The sequence below is a fragment of the Dasypus novemcinctus genome, chromosome 13 (genome assembly GCF_030445035.2).
Source record: "Dasypus novemcinctus isolate mDasNov1 chromosome 13, mDasNov1.1.hap2, whole genome shotgun sequence".
NCBI classification, from domain to species: domain Eukaryota; kingdom Metazoa; phylum Chordata; class Mammalia; order Cingulata; family Dasypodidae; genus Dasypus; species Dasypus novemcinctus.
The window spans coordinates 37752262-37765332 of record NC_080685.1 but is presented as its reverse complement, the minus strand read 5'-3'; the positions used below and the strand labels follow the sequence as shown (position 1 = coordinate 37765332).

General features: G+C 38.7%; 1 pseudogene; it reads left to right on the top strand.

Annotated features, from left to right (window-relative positions):
- The first annotated feature begins 682 nt into the window (after positions 1–682).
- LOC101418208 (ATM interactor-like) lies at positions 683–1869 on the top strand (annotated as a pseudogene).
- The last annotated feature ends 11202 nt before the right edge of the window (positions 1870–13071 follow it).

The following is a 13071-nucleotide window of genomic DNA, read 5'->3' as shown; positions in this document are numbered from 1 at the left end:
TCCTTCTGAGTAGAATAGTCATGAGACCTGGAAAACCAGCAGTCATTGGTCAACATTTAGGCAAACTTTCTTCTAAAAAAATTTTTTAAAAACAAACAAACCAAAAAAAAAAAGGCACAATTAGGCAACAAAGAGAAAAACAAAGTCAATGTTCTAAGGATTGCAGAGCTGAAATGTAGAAAGAGCTTGAGCTCCTGATGGTATTATGGAGTTGATGCATCAGCACTATTTTTATTTTATTTATTTATTTTTTAATTTAACTTTTTTTTTTTTTTTTGCATCAGCTCTAGACTGTCTTATCCCTGGCTTCTTATTATGTGAGCCAAATAAACTCTTATGTATATAAGATATGGTTTTTGCATTTTCTGGTGATTTGCAACCAACTGCATTTATAACTGGAACAGAGGTACAAACTAGTACTACACTTTGGGTTTTCAACACTTTGGGTTGAAAGAATCAAAAATATAATAATTTAGTGTAAGGGAAAAAAAGATGGGAGAGAATCTATTGGCTTATACAACTGGAAAGTCCAAGAGATAGAACTGACTTTAGGTCCTGAAGGATTGATGGTTGAAATGATGCCATAAATACTTTATCTCTTTTTGTCTCTGATCTCTACTTGCCACTACATGATTTGCTTCTCTTCTGGCTGCAGCATTTCTTCAATGTGTAGAGAGAGTTTATGCCTCACAGGCTAAATGCCTTCTTCATGGTGGGCACAGATTCCTCTGTGTCATCTTGTTCTCAAACTAACTTGACATTTGATTCTCAAGTTTTGCTTCCTATTAGCGTTCACACTCAAACACTGATGCCCAGTTCCAAAGTAACTTCATTGATAGTCCCTCAGACTGATGCTTTTTTAGATGCTTGTTTCCAATCAAGTGGGATCTCCAGAGAAACTCAAACCAGCAGAGTGCAAAGTTCCACAGATGACCAGGTACACATAGACCAAGCGGTGATGTGTGGAGACATTTTTGACAATGTCCATTCATCTTATGGGGTTTCCAAAGACAATATTATAAGCAACAGTTTGGTACCAGAGACTGTAACTCATGGTTTGTTACCTCAGAACAACCCTAAGACATTAAACCAAGATGCTGAGAAACTGCACCAATAATAAATTTCAGGGAACAGAATACTATGCTTTCTTCACAAAACATGGCAGATAATCAGACCCAAACCATAAGTTTATTAAGCAATTTAGAAAACATCTTATCAAGTAACCTGCCATGTCAGACATCATATAATTGCAGTCTTTTGTCTGACACGAAACTGGGCCTGGTGCACAGCTCCCACCTGACCCAACCCAGAATCCCAGAATAGATTTTGATATCAAAGAATTCTTTTCAGCCTCCAATATCCAACCTCAAAAGGAAGAGAGGGAACTTAGCAACATGAACAGGAGCCAGTCTTAGAATCCCCAGACATAGAAACCCAAACTGACTTTTTACTTGCAGACACCTCTGCTTACTCCTACAATTGAAGGGGAAATGCTAACTTCTTAGGCCCTGAAATGTCTGATACGCAGCCACAGACAGACTTAAACTCTTTTTAGACAGAAGCCCTCATCTGCCTCTGGGCAGTATTCTGAAACACTCCAGTTTTTCCATGAGCACTGATTCATCTGACACAGAAGGGACTTCCACTGCTAAATGACTTCCTGCTATAGAAATCAAAGTTCAGTGAACAGTACAGAAAGACAGACTGTGAATTCTGATTTTGAAACCCTAGGGATTTGTTTTTCACCAGCAATGAAGTTCAAACTGCAATGGATGACTTCCTTCTAGCCGATTTGGTCTGGAACACGATGGCACCAGTTCTGTGGAAATCCAGGCACGTGCAGAACTACACACAGTCTCCAATTTCTAAAAGTGAAGTCCACATGCTAGGCGGCATTTACAGTTTTCTTCTGGATTTAGAAAATGGGGAACTGGGACAACAGTATTAGCTCTTGAATGTAGTTGATTATGCAGGTGCATAGATTCTTTGAGGTTCTTTGCCTTTTGTACCTGTAAACATGAGATTTGTGTATAAATGTGAGTGTATTATAAAGTGTATGATGTTGATCTAAAAATGACTGTTTTTGTTTTGCCTATCATTGTCCCTTCAAAGCTAGTCTTTCCATCTAAAATAAATGTATTTAATACCATTAAAAACAATATTAGTGGAAGCCAATCTTAGCAGGTACTAAGGTACAAATTTTTCAAATCTTTAAAGCATTTTAGTTGGAGTGTAACATACTAGTAAAATATATTTTAATGCAATTTAAGCTTAACTTTTGTTAGAAATTCCTTTTTCCTGCTAGTAACCTGTAAAGTGGATTTAAACCACAACACTTACATGGTTTGAGACTCATGCTGCCTACAGACTCATCTGCTTTGATGTCTCACTCTTCTGACTTGATGACACAAAGGAAAACAGCAGCTGTCTATAACTTTTGAAATAGTTTTCATGTAGTCCATGCTATTCCTTCTCTACATGAGCTATTATTGATACCAATGTAAGTGTACATTATTTCATTTAGAAGAGGCTCAAGGCCTGTGTAAAGGAATAAATGACTATGTAAAGGAATAAATTACTGTGTAAAGGAATAATAGCGAGGGCTTATGAGTAAATAGTGATCCTCCTAACTGAAATAATAGAAAACCATCCACAGTATGGAAACACTGGGGTATGCCCTACTAACATCCTGCTATCTACAGTAGGTGCAGTTTAGAGCAGTGCCCCAGAGTTGCTTCCCAAAGTGCACTCACAGGCTGGATCTGAGCTTTATCACACTGTATGTTTGGGGGGGAAAGTGGGAAGGGTAAATGACTCTTGCCCCTAAATTTCAATGTGTGGCATTTCTATTGAACTTAACAGGGCAAGAATGCAATCTACAATTAAAGTAACCCAACTTCCTTCATCCATCACTCATCTTTTCCTTGAATGACTTCTGAAAGACATCAGTCTCACAAGAGTATTATTATTTGTGCCTAAAATATGGTAGTCTGCATTTTCCCTTATTTTTTTTTTAAAGAAAATTATACCAAACAGACTTTAAAGAGAATAAAGAAAGTGAAGACCTATTGTTTCAATCATCAAGAATATTTTTTTTTGTTTTGAGATGGGAGCACGGTCAAGTATGCTTTTGGGGTTTTCTGCATTTAGGAGATCTTGCTTAATTGTTGACAGTTAAGAAAAGTAACATCAGCACAGTTTGTAAGTGTTCTAAGTTTACAAAGAAATACTGTGTCCCTTCTTTTGCACATGCTTGTGCCACTGAGGACTAAATCCTCAAAACAAAACCTAGCAAGGGGACTAATACTTCATTAAAGTAAAATGGTGGTGTTACTACTAATTCATATTCCATACATCAGATACAAAGGAAGTGTTGGTAATGGGTAAAGACCATATATCCTGGGCAGATGACTCAATTTAGTAGATGAAATGGTTTGCTTTGCTCACAGTGCCTATAAATATGTGTTTCAAAACAAAGCCTTAACTTAGAATTTCACTGTGTTTTAGAATCATCACTGCTTTAATGTTTAAACCTCTATTTAAGTCCTAATAAAAGAGAAATGTATGTTTATTCATGGCTTTTGTAAATATAAATGCAGTGATTTATGGCTAAAAAAAAAGCCCTTCTTTGTGTGACAGTGTTTGTTAATCCAGCCAATAGAGTTATTTGCAGAAAAATGGAGCATGTAATAGAGTTTTTCATGTACAAGAACTATTCTCGTCAAAAACTTTAGTTACCTGAATTGTTCTAAGAGCATTTGTAAAAACTGAAATTCAGTGATTAAAAAGAATTAATTCTAAAAAAAAAAATCTGAGTCAAGAAGGTTAAGGTACTAGATCAAGATTATCATGGCTAAATTTTCATCTTTAAGGCCTTAAGCTAGTAAAACAATTAATGTAATTACCTCCAAAATTTAGCAGTTTAAACAACAAATATTTATTAGCTCACACAATTTCGGAAATTCAGGAATTCAGAGTTTGCTTAGCTGGGCAGTTCTTGCTCAAGGTTCTCAGAGGTTGCAGTCCTTACTGCAGGACAGCAGTAAGCCAAAGGCTGGAGGCTCCCCTTCCAAGCTTATTCCCATTGTTGTTGGCAGGCCTCAGATCATCATTGGCTATTGGCCAGATACTTCAGTTCCTAGCCCATGTGGCCCTCTCCATACGCCGTCTGAGTATCCTCATGACACAACAACTAGCTTCTCAGAAGGCAAATGACCTGAGAGAGAAAGAGAGAAAACAACATTTCTGGTGCCTTTAATAACCAAATCTTGGAAGTGACACATAACATGTGATCAAACAGAACCACCCTGGTGCCATGTGAAAGGGGACTACACAAGGGCATAAATATCAGGAGGCAGGGGCCATTGGAGGCCATCATGGAGGATAGCTACCTCAGTACTGTAGCCATATTTCATTCAAAATAAAAACAATGCTAAAAGACTTCTGAACGTATCAATACGGGGGATGAGATGACATAAAACATCCTATACTACACCTACAAATTCAGAATAAAGAATAGCAAACATCATTTTAGATGCATGGTTGCACTCAGAAGAAATAGAGTAAAATTCTCTGATGTCAGAAACAAAGAAGGAATTGAAATTAATGTGATAGGCACGTGAGCTGAAGCTGCAGCTGCCCTGGGTAAAGTGGTAAGAACAGAAATTGAGGCCTTTTGATACTTTTCAAGGTGGAGAGATAAAACTGAAAATCCCACATAAAGCTAGTACCATTGAGTGACTGCTCTATCTGATAGATTGGAAAAAGGGGGATCCACCCACCTGAATTGGGAGATGACTAAGAAACTTGTCTTACCGGCTGGGCTGTGAGTGGATAAACAATGCCTCCTTTGAGAACATGAGAATTCAAAACTCTGAGTCTTTATTTCATAGAAGATTTAGGGTTCAAATTTATACTACATATATGGCCTTGGAATCCTTAAGTCAAGAAATTAACATTGAAGTTGGCCTTGGTCTGTGATATCTTTTTGGAGCTCCTGGAAGAAGCAAGCAAGCACATGCTCAGGAGAGATAGTCCTACAATCTAGACCAAGAGATGCTCACTGGGAAAAACAAAATTGTAAAAGATGAGGGCAGGGAAACTGATGTGGCTCAACCAATTGGGCTCTCATCTATCATATAGGAGGTCCAGGGTTTGATGCCCAGGGTCTCCTGGTGAGGGCAAGCTGACCCACGCGACAAGCTGGCCCATGCGGAGTGCTGGCCCACTCTGGAATGCTGCCCCACACAGGAGTGCCCTCCTGTGTGGGAATGCCACCCAGCATGGGAAAACCACCCCATGCAGGAGTGCTGGCCGACGCTGAGAGCTGGCATAAAAAGATGATGCAACAAGAGACACAGAGGAGAGAAAATAAGAAGACATAGCAGAACAGGGAGGCGAGGTGCCACAAGAGAGTAATCACCTCTCTCTCACTCCAGAAGGTCACAGGATTGATTCCTGGAGCTGCCTAATGAGAATACAAGCAGACACAGAAGAACACACAGTGAATGGACACAGAGAGCAAACAACGGGGGGAACAGGGGAGGGAGAAAAAAAATAAAATAAATTTTTTAAAAAAGATGAGGGCACATAAAATAATTCAAAACACATAATAAAACAATTCATTATGATTAAAAGTCAGAATATGTAAAACAAACAAACAAATAAAAATATCAGGAGAATTTAAGCCCTCAAGCACTTAAAATAAATGACAGTCAGAACTAGAATATAAATTATTGACGTTTAAAATTATTAAAAACATAGAGGTTCCTCAACAAAGCTACTAAAGGTGGATTATAAGAAAAACAATATGAAGAGGAAATCAAGAAAAAAAAATTCCATTTACAACTGCAACTAAAATAATTAAATATCTAAGAACAAATTTAACCAAAGATGCAAAGGACTTGTACACAGAAAACTATAAAACACGGCTAAAATCATCTTGGGAAAGTAGAATGAAATTGGAGGCCTCGCACTTTCCAATTTTAAAAATTATTACAAAGCCACAACAAACAAGAGAGAATGGCACTGGCTCAAGGACAGACATATAGATTGATGGAATAAAATTTAGAATTCATAAATAAGCCCTCACATCTATGGGCAATTGATTTTTGACAATGGTGTCAAGTCTATGCAATGGGGGAAAATATAGTCTCTTCAGCAAATGATGATCAGACAACTGGCTATCCTTATGCAAAGAATGAAGGAGGACCCCTACCTCACAAAATACATAAATTAACTCAAAATGGATCAAATACCTAAATATAATAATCAAAACTATAAAACTACTAGAAGAAAACACAGGGAAACATCTTCAAGATCTTGGATAGGCAATTCTTATACTTAACACCAAAAGCACAAGTACCAAATGAAAAGTAGATAAGACTTCCAGGAAGATGGCAGACTAGAAAGACAAGGGACTCTCTTCTCTGCCAGAAAAATAGCTAGAGGCCGGGCAGAAATGGCCTGGGAAAAAAAATGTTCTAGGGTTTAGTATACCAGGGGAAGGCAGGACACCACCCAGAAGAATGAGGGTCAAAGAAAAAGAATCACAAGGGAAAGTCTATGAGTGGAAGCTGTAGCTGAAGCCACTGGTGCCCCTCTCCCACCCTAGAAACAGGCAGGTTTGAATTCTCTGGCCTTGGGTCTGGCAGCAATAGACAAAGGGAGCCTCAGGGGTCCACCTCCCCAGGAAATGGAAGAGAGAGGGATGCAGCCTATAGCTGATTTATCTTTTGGCCCACAGATTTGGCCTGCTGTGTCCCCATGAGCACTTCCAGGGAGGGTGGGCCCATGTCATTGCTTTCCTTGAGAGTCAGCACAGGGTAAAGAGCTCCAACCCTCTCAATCACCCTCCCTACTGACTAGAACTGATTGTTGAGGATGTAGAGGAGAGTGGAATTATTTTCTACCTGGGAAAAAGAAGGGGGCTGCCAGCAATGGTTAGAGAACAACCTCTGAGAAAGTTTGAATTGTGGGGCTCTTAGCCTCCAGGCAGGATCCTCTGTCACACTGATATCCTCTGTGTTGCAGCAAACACACTCTGACCAGGCTTTGAATTGAGGGGGCTTGGAAGAGGACCATCTGCTGGCCAACAGGGGGAGTGCATGTGAGAAAACTAATGAGTAAGAGAGGTTTTTCTGGTCTTTGCAGCCTCCCTCCCCAAGGCCCTTGGAAGCAGGTCTGCAACCCATTTCTGGGTCCAGGCCCAGATTTGAACAACTAACAGGGACAATCATAAAGACTTAGAACAAGGTGAACCAAGAATTAAAGAATAGCAGTAACACACAGCCTCCTGACACTAAATCCTCAAAAGAGAGAGAAACTGAGCATCTGAGTAAACTCACCATCATAATCAGATGCCTAGATATCAGCAAAAAATTATAAGCCATACTAAGAAAATGGAAGAAATGGCCCTAGCAAAGGAACTCAGGATTTGAGACAACTAATCAATGAGAGTCATACAAATTTCCAAAATCAAATTAATGAGTTGAAAGGCAATATGGCTAAAGAGATAAAGGACATCAAGAAGATTCAGAGCAGGCATAAAGAATTTTTAAACCTGAATTGAAAAGTAACAGAGCTTATGGGAATGAAAGACATGATAGGAGAAATCAAAAACACATTACAGGCATAGAACAGCAGCCTCAAAATGATAGAAGAAAGAATAAGTGATACAGAAGACAGAGCAGCTGATATTGAAGAGAGAGAAGAACAGAGAAAGAGAAGAATGGAAAAAATGAGTAGGGGCTCAGGAAGGTAAATGATAACATGAAGCACAATAACATATGTTTCACAGGATTTCCAGAAGGAGAAGAGCAGGAAAAGGGACAGAAAGAGTATGTGAGGAAATAACAACTGAAAATTGCCCAACTCTCATGACAGAAATAAACTTATATGTCCAAGAAGTGCAGCATACCCCAATCAGAATAAATTCAAATATACTGACTTCAAGACACTTACTACTCAGAATGCCAAACATCAAAGATAAAGAGAAAATTCTGAGAGCAGAAAGGGAGAAGCAAACCATCATATTCAAGGGATGCCCAGTAAGAGTGTGAATTTCTCATCAGAAACCATGGAGGTGAAACAACAGTGGTATGATATAATTAGGATACTGAAAGAGAAAAATTGCCAACCAACAAGTCTTTATTAGGCAAAATTGTCCTTCATATATGAAGGTGAGTTTTAAAATATTTATCCATCGAGCCAAGTCCACTTCCCCCCACTTGAATTCTTGTCAGCGGCACCCAAAATCTGTTCCTCATTTTGTTGTGTCATCTTGTGTCAGTTCTCCGTGTGTGCAGCACCATTCCTGGGCAGGCTGTACTTTTGTTCGCACTGGGTGGCTCTCCTTATGGGATGCACTCCTTGCACTTGGGGCTCCCCTCCATGGGGGACACCCTGTGTGGCATGGCACTCCTTGTGCATATCAGCACTGTGTGTGGGCTGGCTCATCACACGGGTCAGGAAGCCCTGAGTTTGAACCTTGGCCGTCCTATGTGGTAGGCAGATACTATCCATTGGGCCAAATCCACTTCCCCCACATCATATTTATTAGAAATTACAAAGCAGTAGTTACCTATGTTTACTTTCAAGGCTGCTTGTTATTAAAGCTGCAGCATCTGCAATACTAGGGAATAGGCCATACAAAGTTCAAATGCCTCCTCACACAAAACAATTTTCATGCTGACCAGACAACATTCCATCTAGTCAAGGCTGGTGTTCCTAAGCCCACACTTCTTATCTGCATTATGGAAATGTTTCGACTTCAAGCCAGGTTCCCACATTCAAATTCAAGCTATTTTCCCACAAGCACCTATGGAAAGCAGTTTGGTGATTCCTCAAAAAGTTAAGTATAGAATTATCATATTACTGAGCAATCTCCTTTCTAAGTATATACCCAAAAGAATTGAAAGGAAGAACTCAAACAGATATTTGCACAATAATGTTAATAGAAACAATATTCATAATTGCTAAACAGATGGAAGAAACCCAACTGTCCATTAACAGAAAAATACATCAACAAAATGTAGTATATACATACAATGAAATATTATTCAGCCATAAAAAGGAATGAAGTTCTGATACATTGACAACATGGATGAACCTTGAAGATGTTATGTTGTGTGAAATAAGCCAGACACAAAAGGACAGATATTGTATGATCTCAATTACATGAAATATTAGCAAATAAAAATTTATAGAGACAGAAATTAGAATAAAGTTTACCAGGGTTGGAGGTGGGGAATGGAGAGTTAATGTTCAATTGGTACCAAATGATGTTTGGGTGTGATGGAAAAGTTTTGGTAATGGATAGTGGTGATGGTAGCACAACACTGTGAATGCATTTAAGACCACTGAATTATGTACTTGAAAGAGGTAAAAATGATTAATATCAGTTGTATATAGTTATCAGACTAGAAGTGCACAACACAAAGAGTGAGCCCTAATGTAGACTAATTAAAATCATAATGTTTCATCAATTGTAACAAAGGTACCACACTAAAGCAAAATGTTAATAATAGGGAAAACTGGGAGGGGGTAATGGGGAACTCTGTACATTTTGCATGATTTTTTTGTAAACTTACAACTACTGTGACTTTTTTTTTAAAATGCCTGGTAAGAGAATAAAAACATGCTTGTCAACAGCAGTCTGTAAAAGAATTTTTTAAAAGTTAATGATAAAAAAAAAAAGAGTTAATGATCTAACTGTTCAGTGCAAATGTTTAGAAATAAAACAGAGTAAAGAAAATAGTAGAACACTGTAGCAATTTGATATTATTGATGAATTCCAAAAAGAAACATTGGATTATGTTTATAAACTGGTCTTTTCCTCTGGGCATACTGGAGTGTATTGGATTCAGAGGTTTTACTTTTACTTGGTTAAATAATTCATTGGCTTTGATTGGGCCACGTCAGTAGGATGTTGCATCCCCGCGCCCTTGGTGGAAGCGGACTCTGAAAAACCGCACCTCAGAGAAGGGAGGTTGGAGTTTTGATGTTGGAATTTTGATGCTGGAGCCCAGAAAGTAAGTACACAAAGGAATAGAGACTGCTCCTATGACACAGCAGAAGCCCCTGGGAGAGAGACTGAACCATTTGCCTGATAGTCTACAGCTGGCCTTGTGCAGAGACACAAAGCCTTAGAGAACCTCATAATCTACAGCTGACCTTGTGGACAAAACAGAGGCACTGAGCTGAGAGAGAAATGAACCCTGGGAAGAGAAGAACCCAGGAAGCCTGAACCCTGGCAGATGTTAGCAGCCATCTCGCACCAACACATGGCAAAGACTTTGGTGAGGGAAGTAACTTATGCTTTATGGCCTGGTAAATGTAAGCTTCTACTGCAAGTAAATAGCCTTTATGAAAACCAACCAATTTCTGGTATTTTGCACCAGTACCCCTTTGGCTGACTAATACAAACACCATAATCAAACACTGTTAAATTAGAAATTGTTAAAATAGAAAAAAATTCAACAAAATTAAAAGTATCTTCTTTTAAAAGACTAACAAAATAGATCAATTTCAAGCAGGGCAGATGTTAGGAAATAAACAATATTAGAAATGAAAAAAAGAAGGACATGACTACACTCAAGATATCTTCAAAGTACATTATATAAAATCTGATGAACAAATTTTTAAAATTTAAATGAAATAGATTCTTTTTTTAAAAAATGTAACTTTCCAAAACTGAAAAAGATGATATGATATATATATAACACCTGAATGGGTTCTATAGCCATTAAAGAAAGGGAATTAATTAGATAAAATTCTACAATAGGAAAAAGTCCAGTCCCATCTCCAGATGGTTTTTTAGATTGCTCCTACCAAAGTTTTGCTGAAAAATCTCTTACAAATGAATCCAAAGAAAAGGAAATAAAGGAAAATGCCCCAATTCACTTTATCGAATGACAACAAAACTGAATGAGAACGCAAAAGAAAAAGAATTATATCTCAATTTAAATTATGAACATTGAACTACAAACCATAAATAAGGCATTACCAAACCAAACCCAAATAATGTATCATGACTAGTCATGTTTATCTCTGGCAAGCAAAAATGTCTTAACATGAAAAAAGGTTTTTATGTAAATTCATTGTTTTATGACATTAAAGGATATATGTATATTGGGAAGCAGATTTGGCTTAACTGATAGAGCATCCGCTTACCACACGGGAGGTCCAGGGTTCAGACCCTGGGCCTCCTGACCCATGTGATGAGCTGACCCACGCACAGTGCTGATGTGCACAAGGAGTGCCATGCCATGCAGGGGTGTCCCCTGCATCGGGGAGCCCCCCACACAAGAATTGCACCCCATAAGGAGAACTGCCCAGCATGAAAAAAGTGCAACCTGCCCAGGAGTGGCATTGCACACATGGAGAGCTGACACAGCAAGATGATGCAACAAAAAGAGACACAGATTACCAGTGCTGCTGACAAGAATGCAAGTAGACACAGAAGAATACACAGCTAATGGACACAGAGAACAGACAATGGGGGAGGGGGAAAGGGGAGAGAAATAAAAAATAAATCTTTTTTAAAAAATTAAAAATAAAGGATATATATATAAATATAAACATCTCAATTGATGCAGAAAAAAAAATCCTCTTAGCAAACTCAGCATAGAAAGGGAGGGAAGCAGACTTGGCCCAGTGGTTAGGGCATCCGTCTACCACATGGGAGGTCCGCGGTTCAAACCCCGGGCCTCCTTGACCCATGTGGAGCTGGCCCATGTGCAGTGCTGATGCGTGCAAGGAGTGCCGTGCCACGCAGGGGTGTCCCCCGTGTAGGGGAGCCCCACATGCAAGGAGTGCGCCACGCAACAAAAAGAAACACAGATTCCCATGCCGCTGACAACAACAGAAGCGGACAAAGAAGAAGATGCAGCAAATAGACACAGAGAACAGACAACCGGGGCGGGACGGGGCAAGAAATAAATAAATAAATCTTTTAAAAAAATAAAAAACAGAATAGAAAGGGACATCATTAAATCTGATGAGCCTGGTGATGTTTCACAAGCATAAGAGTACTCCCTAATACTGCTCCCATTTAGCATTTTTCTAATCCTGACTAGGAAAATAAAACCAATTTTTTGAAATATAAAAATTGAAAGGAAGAAAAAAATAGTCAATGTTCATATGTAATATTATTATCCATATAGAAAAATCTAAGGAAATCTGTAGAAAATTACTGAATTAATAAGATAATTCAGTGGGATTGCAGAGTAGAAAGAATAATATTAAAAAATCAATAGTATTCAAAAATTTAAAACTATAGATTTTTTTGTATCAAAACTCCACATTTTGTTTTTCATGAGTGCAAAATGCAAATGGAGAAAAATAATTTTAAAAATAATATTTTAATGTTACATTAAAAAAATATGAGTTCTCCATATAGTCCCCACCCCCCTCACCCCACTCCTCCCACTTCAACAACCTCTTTCATCATCGTGGCACATTCATTGCATTTGGTGAATACATTTTGGAGCACTGCTGCACCACATGAATAGTGGTTTATATTGTAGTTTACACTTGCCCCCAGTCCACCCAGTGGGCCATGGCAGGACTTACAATGTCCGGCAACTGTCCCTGCAGTACCACCCAGGACAGCTCCAAGTCCTGAAAATGCCCCCACATCACATCTCTTCTTCCCTCTCCCTACCCTCAGCAGCTACCAGTGGGTTAGGGCAGTCGAGCATGTCAAGCCTTCAACATTGTTGCAAGTATCTCTGAATGTGGTCCTTCAAGTAATAAAGATTGATTGTCACTGTGGGCCCTGAGGGGAGGGGGAAAGAGGTATTGAATAGATGGAATCAGTGTAACTGTGGGGCAATGGAAGAGTTCTACAAGATTATGCAAAGATGGATATAGGACACGTTAAAGTACACCAAAAATGTATAAAAACCTATAGGCTAGAGTGTAAACCATAATGTAAACCCAAGTGTAACCATGTTTGAAAGCTGTTGTCTCAATATCTGTACATCAGTTGCAGCAAATACAATATGAACATTTATATTTTTTAAAGATGCCATTTACATTGGTAACCAAAGTCGTAAGGCATCTAGAAAT